Source organism: Lactuca sativa, chromosome 4 (genome assembly GCF_002870075.4).
Source record: "Lactuca sativa cultivar Salinas chromosome 4, Lsat_Salinas_v11, whole genome shotgun sequence".
In the NCBI taxonomy this organism is placed as follows: Eukaryota; Viridiplantae; Streptophyta; class Magnoliopsida; order Asterales; family Asteraceae; genus Lactuca; species Lactuca sativa.
The window spans coordinates 154,644,006-154,658,215 of record NC_056626.2 but is presented as its reverse complement, the minus strand read 5'-3'; positions in this window follow the sequence as shown (position 1 = coordinate 154,658,215).

The window sequence follows — 14,210 nt, the reverse complement described above, 5'->3', positions numbered from 1 at the left end:
AAAGTATTTGTAAGTATGTGAAGTGTAAGTATGTAAAAGTTTTGAACCTCCTAGAAAACCCTATGTTTCCTACTAAAAATAGCATTCTACCAAGGCATCTAGTATCTGTGTGTGACTCTTTTAAGAGTGTGTATTTTCCCAAATCTAACTATCATTAATCAAAAATATAGTATTTACATTACCGTGCATCGTGTGAATGTTCACGAAGTGAATGTAATGGGAAAATAATATAGTACTGTAGCTTTGTAATAAGTTACTATTGTTGTACTAACTACCTTAAACCAATTGTAATTTAAAGTGCCATGTGATCGGCCTGTATCCTGCTACCGACTCAATAGAAAAACGACGATGTAAGACATCGTATGAAATGACATTTGGCACCCGTAGACTTGCAAGTCCCACTGTAGTGAGCAGCAAGGTGTAGGATAGTCAATCCAGTATAGATCTATACTCATACTCATACGCTCCCCAATTAAGGAGATTCTGGATACAAAAACGGTCATGGAAGGTAGTGTCATGCCTCGTTTATTGGCTTACATAACTGTATTAATGTATATGTAATGTATGTGCTAGCTGTATTATGCGTTCTTTCTCTGTCTAGCCTGTATGTATTGTAATATTCTGCGTGTACTAGCTGTATTGTGTGTTCTCTCTCTATCTAACAAGTATTGAAATGTACTGTGTGTACTCGCTGTATTGTGTTCTCTCTATATCTAGCAAGTATTTAAATGTACCGTGTGTACTAGCTGTATGGTGTTCTCTCTCTATCTAGCAAGTATTGAAATGTATTGTGTGTACTAGTTTTATTGTGTTCTCTCTCTATCTAGCAAGTATTAACCCATGAATGAACTGACTCATTGTATGTTTCATTGTTCTAGTAATAGTATTAGTAACTTACTAAACTACGCCTAGCATAGTTTACAAGTAAAATGACTTGTATGTATGAACATGAATGTATACCCTTGCTACCCAAGGGTATTGAATTGACTGATAGAAATTTTATGACTATGTATGTATACATGATATATAACTAATACTTAAACGACCTTCGGACGGATAACCGATACCCTAAGGCCACATCCAAACAAGGAAAAGGAGTTAAAGCGAGTTAGCCTTCCTAATTCCTTTAAACATTACTTATATAACTATACATACATAGGCATCCATTTGACAATATAAAAGTATAAAATAAGTTTTGTAAAACCTTTGAAAAGTTTAATAACTAAGAAAGGATGACTTGATGTCAGTTTGTAAAACGGTTTGAAAGCAGTTTATTTGATAAGAACAATTTTAAGTATAAGAAAACCTTTGTTTGTAACACAATTGTAACAGAGTTTGTAACGAAACATTCAATATGTAAGACAGTTTGATAAAGAGTTTTAAACAAGTAAAATCGTTTTGGAAAGCCACTTGAAGTAATATGCTTGGTAAAATAGCTAAGAGTGTAGTAAATCCATTTGTATGCTAGTTATAAATCACATGTGATTGATATAATAACTAGCATGCTTCAACTTGTGATCCCCCCCAATAAAAGCATTTAAAAACATTTAAAAACATTTAAATGAATTATTAAGGGGTATGAACTCACCTGTCGTGAGTGGTTTGGATGAACGGACTAAATAGGATCTAAGTGTCAAGTAAAGACTTGAGCACACACAAGGATCCTAATTAACATATAATAACACATATATGTATTCTGTTAGTCATTAAACAACTAATTAACCAAGTTAAGACATCCTAAGACATGTAAAAGACTTGATTTAAGTGCTATAAGTCCTAAGGATTGCGTCTAAGGGTTGTAGGACTTGGCAATTGAGTTTAGGTTTCAAGAGGAACCTCTATGGGAGTTTACGGTTTTGTGACCATAACTTATTAAGTTTACAGTCATAAACCCATGCTTTTTTGACCATGTGTTTTTTTGAAGCTCTACAAGTCCTTAGAAGCATTTCTACTTGAAGTATAAGCGTATGGAAGTGTTTGTGGCATCTATTCACCCCTATATGGAGTTTATGGCCCATGGACCACTTCTCCATGTGTTTACGGCCGTAAACCCATATGGTTTATGGCCTTTTGATGTTTTCAAGTCCTAAACACATCAAGGAAGGTGTCTATGCTAGTTTCCAAGGCTTAGAAGGGACCAGGTCACACTTTGGAACCCTTTTTTGGGTTTACGGTTCAAGAACATCTTGGAACGTAAACACCTTTGATCCTTGGTTTCTTGGGTGTTTTCTTGATGTTTTGAAGTATAACTAGCTTTATAATACTCTAGGATAGAAGTACTTACAAGATAGAAGCTTGAACAGGTGCTAAAAGTCCAAGAACACTAGTGTGGGTTCTTGGTGTTCTTGGTGAAACTAAGAACACTTGAAGATCTGCATATATGGAATGATTTCATGGATGAAATCATGTTAGATCACTAAATTAAGATAGATATCAACTTATTAGGGCTAGAAACACTTACAAGATGAAGATCAAGAAAGAAAATTTGGATGCTACTTGAGAGGATTTGAGTTCAAGCTTGAAATGGTGAAAAAGTGTGAAAAATGGCTAAGTGTCATATATATATATATATATATATATATATATATATATAATAGGGTTTACTGTCCAAATGCCATTTGGGGCGTAAACTCCAAACTCTTGGAGTTTTTGGAACTTTATTGGTGCACAATAAACCCTAGGGCATCCTCTCTCCTGATATCTCCTAAAGTGCTAATCCTAAAATACTCAAACTTATTCCAAAAAGCTTGAAAATTAGCAGAAACTATTCTGACTTCTATTGAAGTGAAGGGTTGTACATAATAGATATTTCGTGTTGTCACATCATCCCCCCGTTATGAGGAATTTAGTCCCGAAATTAGGATTTAGGTAAAGGAATAGGCATGAATAATCGAGACAAGAAGTGGGGATACTTCTTAATCGATTGATTCTCGTGCTCCCAAGTGAATTTAGGTCCTCGGTTGGCATTCCAATGAACCTTCACTAATGGGAAGTGGCTCTGATTCGTTCGCATGACCTCTCAGTCCATGGTCACTACGGTTCTTCCACGAAGGTGAGGCTCTCGTTGGACCCGATCTCATCGAGTGGGATTACAACAGTCTTTTCGGACAGATACTTTTGCAAGTTCGAGATGTGGAGAGTAGAATGTACATTACTGAGTTCATAGGGTAAGCTGGGTCGTGGATGCTTTTATTCTCATTCTTACTACAAAGGTAGATAAGTAGGTCATTCGCAAGGATCCTGACGAACTGATCCCGGTAAGGATGGCATACCCTATTCATTAAGTTCACGAATACTACAGGCATATTGGTCCTATCTGAAGGGTATCACTACAGACTCGGAGCGTCCGCATCGAATTTGGACAATTGTCCTCGGGACATCCTTCTCTAATACTCGCAGCTGGTGATATTCGGACCTCAGGTCCATTTCTGAAAGGTACATATTTCCTTGCGGTTGGTCAACCAACTCATCTATGCGGGGCAGAGATAATGATTTCTAATGGAAATCTTGTCGAGGTCTCCGATAGTCGATGCTCCTACAAAGCAATCTGTCTATCCTCCTGAAGAATAAGACTGGAGTTCTCCAGGGCGAGAAGCCTGGTCTTCCAATTCTATTGCTGAGTAGTTCACTAAGTTGTCCGGACTGTTCTTGTATCTTTGTAGGTATTAGACTGTAGGGCGATCTGGTTACAGGAGCCGTACTGGGTTCTAAGTTTGTTCGCATGACATTACAATTACTCGTAGCCTTAGGCAGTCTCTGTCCTAAAGTTCATATTAGAATTCGTACATGGTTCATCAATCACAATCTCGTGTATACAAGTCGTATATAATTAATATTGAAGAGGTAGTCGAATAAATGATTCTTCTTTAAGCTCACATCCCAACGAGGAAAAGAAGTTAAAATGGAATCATCAATTCTAAACCTGTAGAACCTTGATTATATACCACCCTTGCGTATACATTCTTCCACGATAGATCAACCGTACGGGTCTTTGGATTGAACTTGACGTATTGTACGAGTGGTACTCTGGGGAGGTTTGTTGATTTTTCTTCGGAAAGGATAAGGAGCATGAGGTACTCTATGCATGAGTACTTCGGAGTTCTGAAATGATGGCTTCGCTAGAAGATGTTTTCGGAGAAAGAGGTGTACGTACGAAACTGGTATTTGTACCTGATCATAATGGCGTTATAATCAAAATCCAATAGTGAAACTTTTAACAGAGTTATAGTACTATAGATTCACTACAAGACTATTGCTGCGAACTAGGTATACTACAAAAGACAAGTATATGCAGCACGAGCATCCCTTTACTGACGGGATCTCGCAAAAGATAAGCCTCAAGTTGCACTAGTTTTAAACAGTTTATGAGTCTGTTACTACGAATGCCTTAGATACTTTAACGAGGGTTCAGGGTAGTCTCTCCTGCAGCAGTGATCCTTAGTATCTTTCCGTCTGCGTCGGAGTTCTTCATTATCGGAAAATCCTTCTTGAGGTGCCCAATTTCACCGCATTGGTGACATATCTGGTTGGTACCAACATCGGTGGTGGAAGTGATGTGTCGAGTCAAAGTTATGTGGACACGAGTGTTTTCCTTGTTCATCCACTTTGAAATTTTCCTTTCATAGGGTCTAGTTTTACCACCACCATTGCGAGCCTAGTTGACTCCGATGTCAGGGGCTTGAGTGATGGGTCGTGCCGGTGCTCCATAGCTACGAGCATGGTGCCCTACTTTTAGGAAATTGCAACATTGCATTTCATGGCAAGCCCCATTATGATGAGTGCTACACTTATCACACTTCAGTAGCTTTCCCTCGTATGGTCTGATTGGTACTGGGATGACAGGGGTTGCCACTTGTTGTTGTTTCATGGCAAGTCTTTGGGATCACTTGCGTTCCTTATAGGCTTGGCGCTTTCGTTTCATGTTCTCTGTTTTTCGAATTTGCGAGTTTGCGACTGTTATCATTTGATGACTTCCTGGATTGATACTATGATCGGGATGGTCAACTCCTTTTTCAGCATTGCTTGTGTTGATAGTGCTGCGATTTGCAAGGACAGCTGCCACGGCAGCCATCACGGCAGTTGTAACTACGGCTTGGAAAGTAGCGGCGTCCATATGAAAGGCAGGGGTTTCGTTGTTCGGCTATCTATTTCCGGATGACGACATGATTCTATAACACGAAAGATAAGGAGTTCGTGAGTGATTATGGTTGACCCTAGATGTATTTCGATCGTTCATGTAAAGAATAGCATTATGTTATCGAAGGTTGGACCTACATCCCTATGATGCAGTCCTAGTTCAGAGTTGAAGTAAGTTTGTAGAATGGTCACAAGATGCTTGACGTCTAAAACAGGGTACCATCGGTTGGTAAATAACATGATCCAACCCTTGAAAAAGAATTGGGAATGATCCCTGAGCTAAATTACCCTAGTTCAATAACTCGACTAGAGTGGGTTTCACATAGACTCCCATGATAGCATGATGAAAGTATTTGAACAAAGAATGACTTAGAAGTTAGCCGACTATCAATATCTTTGATATTCATGACATAATAAGTTCGGGAAAATTGACCTTGTAGAGGGTCTTACATCATATACAAAGTAGAAAGGTTTTGGCCGCATAAAGGCCTAACTAAGAGTACCTACCGTACAAGATAGTTTCATAGAAAAATGCCACATAGGACATAGACAGGAAAAATGATTCCTTTTAACAGGGAAAGAAAGTAAGGTATCTACTACTGGTGACGGCCATCCCTCTGGTGAACCCTTAGTTCAGCCAGTTGGTGTTCCATATCAAGCAGGTGTCTTTTGTATATCCTCTAGCGTACTTGGAGTTCTATGACTTCGGCTCGTGATTCAGCCAGTGCTTGCAGTACGGTTTCATGGTCTCTCTCGGATCTCTCACGAGCATCTTCCAGACGAATGGTGCAGAGGGTATGCATTCTCGCATTGGCGACAACTTCCGTGATTTGATGTAGGGCTGTCCTGCCTTGAATCTCGTCTCGGACCACTCTGCAGAATAGGATTGGCAAGACTCTGTCTGCTGAGCCCCCTTCTCTCAGGTTATAAAAGCTTCGGTCTCGATTAAATAGCATGGGCTGATCCTGCCCTTGGCTCCATGTTTCCAAACTTTCCACCCACGGAGGCGTCGGGCCTTGAAAAGCCGGATGAGGGTTAGGATTTGGGACAAGAGCCATCGTGGTAGATTCTCTACTTCAGGCTCGGAGTCGGAACCATCTCCTAAGCCTTAAGCCTGGTGACCATCCACATGGATTGGGTGGTCATTTCCTGGATCAGCTTCAAACCCGCCTTCATTACCTTGGTTAGGGAAGTACCAGTTTTCGTAGGGATGGAATCCAGCCATATTATCTATGCGAGAAAAGAGATATAAGAATCTAGCACATAAGTAGCCTATAGTAACACAAATACTCCAATAGTATTTTAGGTTTAGGTTCTATTGTTCTCGTTGTGGTATTGTGGGTAAGTTTTTAGACTTGTTGCAACCTCACAACCACACTTAGGCACATGCTAGTCAACCCTTGGATAATATAGTTGATCAGGCTATATCTTCCCAGTTTTGACTATATGTCTCTAAGCCTACTTGTGCTGCCCAACAATCGTAATACTTTTCTACTGTCCTAGTGACACTGATTTTAGTATGAATGCAGGCACGTATACTTAATTAAATATTTTATTATCTAAAGTATAAACTCTTGGTCAGAGTATTTTAATCCCATTGTATTTATAGTTTGTATATCTTTTATGCGTTGATATACTCAATTCACTATAAACAATTATCTGATACCAATCTGTCAAACCCCAAAACCATGAAGGGCAGAAATGTTCTGGGGTGGAGGACGTCATGTACAGTATCACAACAATGAGTAGTAGTAAACAAGCAACAACATCATCCATTGCATTAATAATATAATTTTAATACAAGAGTGTTCTATCAAGTTATATAGAAACCAAAATATAAATCAAAATGAAAAAAATGAGTCTTGAACGAGCTCCATCTTCTCTAAACCTTGCATCGGTACCTGCCTACTATTGACCTGAGGATATAAGTTATTTTGAAAGAGAGTATCAGCTTTAAAGCTGGTGAGATCATAAGTATTTTAGTGTCTGTATTTGTAAGAAAGTATTTGTAAGTATGTGAAGTGTAAGTATGTAAAAGTTTTGAACCTCCTAGAAAACCCTATGTTTCCTACTAAAAATAGCATTCTACCAAGGCATCTAGTATCTGTGTGTGACTCTTTTAAGAGTGTGTATTTTCCCAAATCTAACTATCATTAACCAAAAATATAGTATTTACATTACCGTGCATCGTGTGAATGTTCACGAAGTGAATGTAATGGGAAAATAATATAGTACTGTAGCTTTGTAATAAGTTACTATTGTTGTACTAACTACCTTAAACCAATTGTAATTTAAAGTGCCATGTGATCGACCTGTATCCTGCTACCGACTCAATAGAAAAACGACGATGTAAGACATCGTATGAAATGACATTTGGCACCCGTAGACTTGCAAGTCCCACTGTAGTGAGCAGCAAGGTGTAGGATAGTCAATCCAGTATAGATCTATACTCAAACTCATATGCTCCCCAATTAAGGAGATTCTGGATACAAAAACGGTCATGGAAGGTAGTGTCATGCCTCGTTTAGTGGCTTACATAACTGTATTAATGTATATGTAATGTATGTGCTAGCTGTATTATGCGTTCTTTCTCTGTCTAGCCTGTATGTATTGTAATATTCTGCGTGTACTAGCTGTATTGTGTGTTCTCTCTCTATCTAACAAGTATTGAAATGTACTGTGTGTACTCGCTGTATTGTGTTCTCTCTATATCTAGCAAGTATTGAAATGTACCGTGTGTACTAGCTGTATGGTGTTCTCTCTCTATCTAGCAAGTATTGAAATGTATTGTGTGTACTAGTTTTATTGTGTTCTCTCTCCATCTAGCAAGTATTGACCCATGAATGAACTGACTCATTGTATGTTTCATTGTTCTAGTAATAGTATTAGTAACTTACTAAACTACCCCTAGCATAGTTTACAAGTAAAATGACTTGTATGTATGAACATGAATGTATACCCATGCTACCCAATGGTATTGAATTGACTGATAGAAATTTTATGACTATGTATGTATACATGATATATAACTAATACTTAAACGACCTTCGGACGGATAACCGATACCCTAAGGCCACATCCAAACAAGGAAAAGGAGTTAAAGCGAGTTAGCCTTCCTAATTCCTTTAAACATTACTTATATAACTATACATACATAGGCATCCATTTAACAATATAAAAGTATAAAAGAAGTTTTGTAAAACCTTTGAAAAGTTTAATAACTAAGAAAGGATGACTTGATGTCAGTTTGTAAAACGGTTTGAAAGCAGTTTATTTGATAAGAACAATTTTAAGTATAAGAAAACCTTTGTTTGTAACACAATTGTAACAGAGTTTGTAACGAAACATTCAATATGTAAGACAGTTTGATAAAGAGTTTTAAACAAGTAAAATCGTTTTGGAAAGCCACTTGAAGTAATATGCTTGGTAAAATAGCTAAGAGTGTAGTAAATCCATTTATATGCTAGTTATAAATCACATGTGATTGATATAATAACTAGCATGCTTCAACTTGTGATCCCCCCCAATAAAAGCATTTAAAAACATTTAAATGAATTATTAAGGGGTATGAACTCACCTGTCGTGAGTGGTTTGGATGAACGGACTAAATAGGATCTAAGTGTCAAGTAAAGACTTGAGCACACACAAGGATCCTAATTAACATATAATAACATATATATGTATTCTGTTAGTCATTAAACAACTAATTAACCAAGTTAAGACATCCTAAGACATGTAAAAGACTTGATTTAAGTGCTATAAGTCCTAAGGATTGCGTCTAAGGGTTGTAGGACTTGGCTATTGAGTTTAGGGTTCAAGAGGAACCTCTATGGGAGTTTACGGATTTGTGACCATAACTCATTAAGTTTACGGTCGTAAACCCATGCTTCTTTGACCATGTGTTGTTTTGAAGCTCTACAAGTCCTTAGAAGCATTTCTACTTGAAGTGTAAGCCTATGGAAGTGTTTGTGGCATCAATTCACCCCTATATGGAGTTTACGGCCCATGGACCATTTCTCCATGTGTTTACGGCCTTTTGATGTTTTCAAGTCCTAAACACATCAAGGAAGGGGTCTAGGTTAGTTTCCAAGGCTTAGAAGGGACTAAGGCACACTTTGGCACCCTTTTTAGGGTTTACGGTTCAAGAACATCTTGGACCGTAAACACCTTTAATCCTTGGTTTGTTGGGTGTTTTCTTGATGTTTAGAAGTATAACTAGCTTTATAATACTCTAGGATGGAAGTACTTACAAGATAGAAGCTTGAACAGGTGCTAAAAGTCCAAGAACACTAGTGTGTGTTCGTGGTGTTCTTGGTGAAACTAAGAACACTTGAAGATCTACATATATGGAATGATTTCATGGATGAAATCATTTTAGATCACTAGATTAAGGTAGATATCAAATTATTAGGGCTAGAAACACTTACAAGATGAAGATCAAGAAAGAAAATTCGGATGCTACTTGAGAGGATTTGAGTTCTAGCTTGAAATGGTGAAAAAGTGTGAAAAATGGCTAAGTGTCATATATATAGTCAATAGGGTTTATGGTCCAAATGCCATTTGGGCCGTAAACTCCAAACTCTTGGACTTTTTGGAACTTTATTGATGCACAATAAACCCCAGGGCATCCTCTCTCTTGATATCTCCTAAAGTGCTAATCCTAAAATACTTAAACTTATTCCAAAAAGCTTGAAAATTAGCAGAAACTGTTCTGACTTCTATTGAAGTGAAGGGTTATACAGAATAGAAATTTCAGGTTGTCACAGAAAAAGTGATAGCATCTAAAGAGAATGATGGATTAGGAGTTGGGTCCATTAAAGAACTTAATATAGCTCTTATGGTGAAATGGTGGTGGAGGTTAAGAAACGAATCTTCATCCCTATGGTGTAAGGTTATTTCAGGAATTCATAATTTATGTAATAAACCGGTTGAGCACCCTTCAAGAAAACAAATTTCTGGTGTATGGAACTACATATCGAGTACTAAAAAGGACATTGAAGGGCTGGGTCTTAGTTATGATGATATATTTCAAAAGGTGGTCAAGTGAGGGGATAATATTCAATTTTGGTAGGATTTTTGGATTGAAACATGTAAATTAAAGACTGCATTCCCTTCACTTTATGCTCTTGAAACTCAGAAAAGGTGTAAGGTGAGTACCGGGATACTTACTGATGAAATCAATTGGAGTTGGAGATCTTTTCCAATCAATGTGGGATTAACTACTAAGTTCGAGAATTTAACAAATACCATCACATCTGTTCATTGGGGAATGGTGGCAATCCAACTTTAAAAAACCTTGCAAGTATTCTCAAATGCTTTCATGTTTCATATGTCCTTAAAGTAAACTTCAATAAGTCCAAATTTTATGGAATTTGGGCTCCTACTTTGGAAATCACACAATGGGCCGGTCTCCTGGTGTGTAAAGCTGGATCTTTTCCATACATTTATCTAGGTGTGCCTGTTAGTGCAAACTGAATCTCAAAAAGAACTGGTCCCCCCATAATTTAGAAATTTCGAGCAAAGCTTTCCAATTGGAATGCAAAAACTCTCTCATTCGGAGGGCATTTAACACTCATTAAATTTGTGTTGGGGAATCTCCCAACTTATTATCTGTCACTTTTTAAAGCACCTACTGGGGTTATTGAGACTCTAGAAAAGCTGAGAAGGAAATTACTATGGGGTGGGAATGAAGAAAAGAAGAAGATACATTAGGTATCATGGGAAAATGTCACACCCCAAAACCATGAACGGCGGAAATGTTCTTGGGCGGAGGACGTCATGTACATTATCACAACAATGAGTAGTAGTAAACAAGCAACAACATCATCCATTGCATTAATAATATAATTTTAATACAAGAGTGTTCTATCAAGTTATATAGAAACCAAAATATAAATCAAAATGAAAAAAATGAGTCTTGAATGAGCTCCATCTTCTCTAAACCTTGCATCGGTACCTGCCTACTATTGACCTGAGGATATAAGTTATTTTGAAAGAGAGTATCAGCTTTAAAGCTGGTGAGATCATAAGTATTTTAGTGTCTGTATTTGTAAGAAAGTATTTGTAAGTATGTGAAGTGTAAGTATGTAAAAGTTTTGAACCTCCTAGAAAACCCTATGTTTCCTACTAAAAATAGCATTCTACCAAGGCATCTAGTATCTGTGTGTGACTCTTTTAAGAGTGTGTATTTTCCCAAATCTAACTATCATTAACCAAAAATATAGTATTTACATTACCGTGCATCGTGTGAATGTTCACGAAGTGAATGTAATGGGAAAATAATATAGTACTGTAGCTTTGTAATAAGTTACTATTGTTGTACTAACTACCTTAAACCAATTGTAATTTAAAGTGCCATGTGATCGGCCTATATCCTGCTACCGACTCAATAGAAAAACGACGATGTAAGACATCGTAAAAAATGACATTTGGCACCCGTAGACTTGCAAGTCCCACTGTAGTGAGCAGCAAGGTGTAGGATAGTCAATCCAGTATAGATCTATACTCAAACTCATACGCTCCCCAATTAAGGAGATTCTGGATACAAAAACGGTCATGAAAGGTAGTGTCATGCCTCGTTTAGTGGCTTACATAACTGTATTAATGTATATGTAATGTATGTGCTAGCTGTATTATGCGTTCTTTCTCTGTCTAGCCTGCATGTATTGTAATATTCTGCGTGTACTAGCTGTATTGTGTGTTCTCTCTCTATCTAACAAGTATTGAAATGTACTGTGTGTACTCGCTGTATTGTGTTCTCTCTATATCTAGCAAGTATTGAAATGTACCGTGTGTACTAGCTGTATGGTGTTCTCTCTCTATCTAGCAAGTATTGAAATGTATTGTGTGTACTAGTTTTATTGTGTTCTCTCTCCATCTAGCAAGTATTGACCCATGAATGAACTGACTCATTGTATGTTTCATTGTTCTAGTAATAGTATTAGTAACTTACTAAACTACGCCTAGCATAGTTTACAAGTAAAATGACTTGTATGTATGAACATGAATGTATACCCTTGCTACCCAAGGGTATTGAATTGACTGATAGAAATTTTATGACTATGTATGTATACATGATATATAACTAATACTTAAACGACCTTCGGACGGATAACCGATACCCTAAGGCCACATCCAAACAAGGAAAAGGAGTTAAAGCGAGTTAGCCTTCCTAATTCCTTTAAACATTACTTATATAACTATACATACATAGGCATCCATTTGACAATATAAAAGTATAAAAGAAGTTTTGTAAAACCTTTGAAAAGTTTAATAACTAAGAAAGGATGACTTGATGTTAGTTTGTAAAACGGTTTGAAAGCAGTTTATTTGATAAGAACAATTTTAAGTATAAGAAAACCTTTGTTTGTAACACAATTGTAACAGAGTTTGTAACGAAACATTCAATATGTAAGACAGTTTGATAAAGAGTTTTAAACAAGTAAAATCGTTTTGGAAAGCCACTTGAAGTAATATGCTTGGTAAAATAGCTAAGAGTGTAGTAAATCCATTTGTATGCTAGTTATAAATCACATGTGATTGATATAATAACTAGCATGCTTCAACTTGTGATCCCCCCCAATAAAAGCATTTAAAAACATTTAAAAACATTTAAAAGATTGATTAAGGAGTATGAACTCACCTGTCATGAGTGGTTTGGATGAACGGACTGAATAGGATCTAAGTGTCAAGTGGAGACTTGAGCACACACAAGGATCCTAATTAACAAATAATAACACATATATGTATTCAGTTAGTCATTAAACAACTAATTAACCAAGTTAAGACATCCTAAGGCATGTAAAACACTTGATTTAAGTGTTATAAGTCCTAAGGATTGCATCTAAGGGTTGTAGGACTTGGCTATTGAGTTTAGGGTTCAAGAGGAACCTCTATGGGAGTTTACGGATTTGTGACCATAACTCATTAAGTTTACGGTCGTAAACCCATGCTTCTTTGACCATGTGTTGTTTTGAAGCTCTACAAGTCCTTAGAAGCATTTCTACTTGAACTGTAAGCCTATGGAAGTGTTTGTGGCATCAATTCACCCCTATATGGAGTTTACGGCCCATGGACCATTTCTCCATGTGTTTACGGCCTTTTGATGTTTTCAAGTCCTAAACACATCAAGGAAGGGGTCTAGGTTAGTTTCCAAGGCTTAGAAGGGACTAAGGCACACTTTGGCACCCTTTTTAGGGTTTACGGTTCAAGAACATCTTGGACCGTAAACACCTTTAATCCTTGGTTTCTTGGGTGTTTTCTTGATGTTTAGAAGTATAACTAGCTTTATAATACTCTAAGATGGAAGTACTTACAAGATAGAAGCTTGAACAGGTGCTAAAAGTCCAAGAACACTAGTGTGTGTTCGTGGTGTTCTTGGTGAAACTAAGAACACTTGAAGATCTACATATATGGAATGATTTCATGGATGAAATCATTTTAGATCACTAGATTAAGGTAGATATCAAATTATTAGGGCTAGAAACACTTACAAGATGAAGATCAAGAAAGAAAATTCGGATGCTACTTGTGAGGATTTAAGTTCTAGCTTGAAATGGTGAAAAAGTGTGAAAAATGGCTAAGTGTCATATATATAGTCAATAGGGTTTATGGTCCAAATGCCATTTGGGCCGTAAACTCCAAACTCTTGGACTTTTTGGAGCTTTATTGATGCACAATAAACCCCAGGGCATCCTCTCTCTTGATATCTCCTAAAGTGCTAATCCTAAAATACTTAAACTTATTCCAAAAAGCTTGAAAATTAGCAGAAACTGTTCTGACTTCTATTGAAGTGAAGGGTTATACAGAATAGAAATTTCGGGTTGTCACAGAAAAAGTGATAGCATCTAAAGAGAATGATGGATTAGGAGTTGGGTCCATTAAAGAACTTAATATAGCTCTTATGGTGAAATGGTGGTGGAGGTTAAGAAACGAATCTTCATCCCTATGGTGTAAGGTTATTTCAGGAATTCATAATTTATGTAATAAACCGGTTGAGCACCTTTCAAGAAAACAAATTTCTGGTGTATGGAACTACATATCGAGTACTAAAAAGGACATTGAAGGGCTGGGTC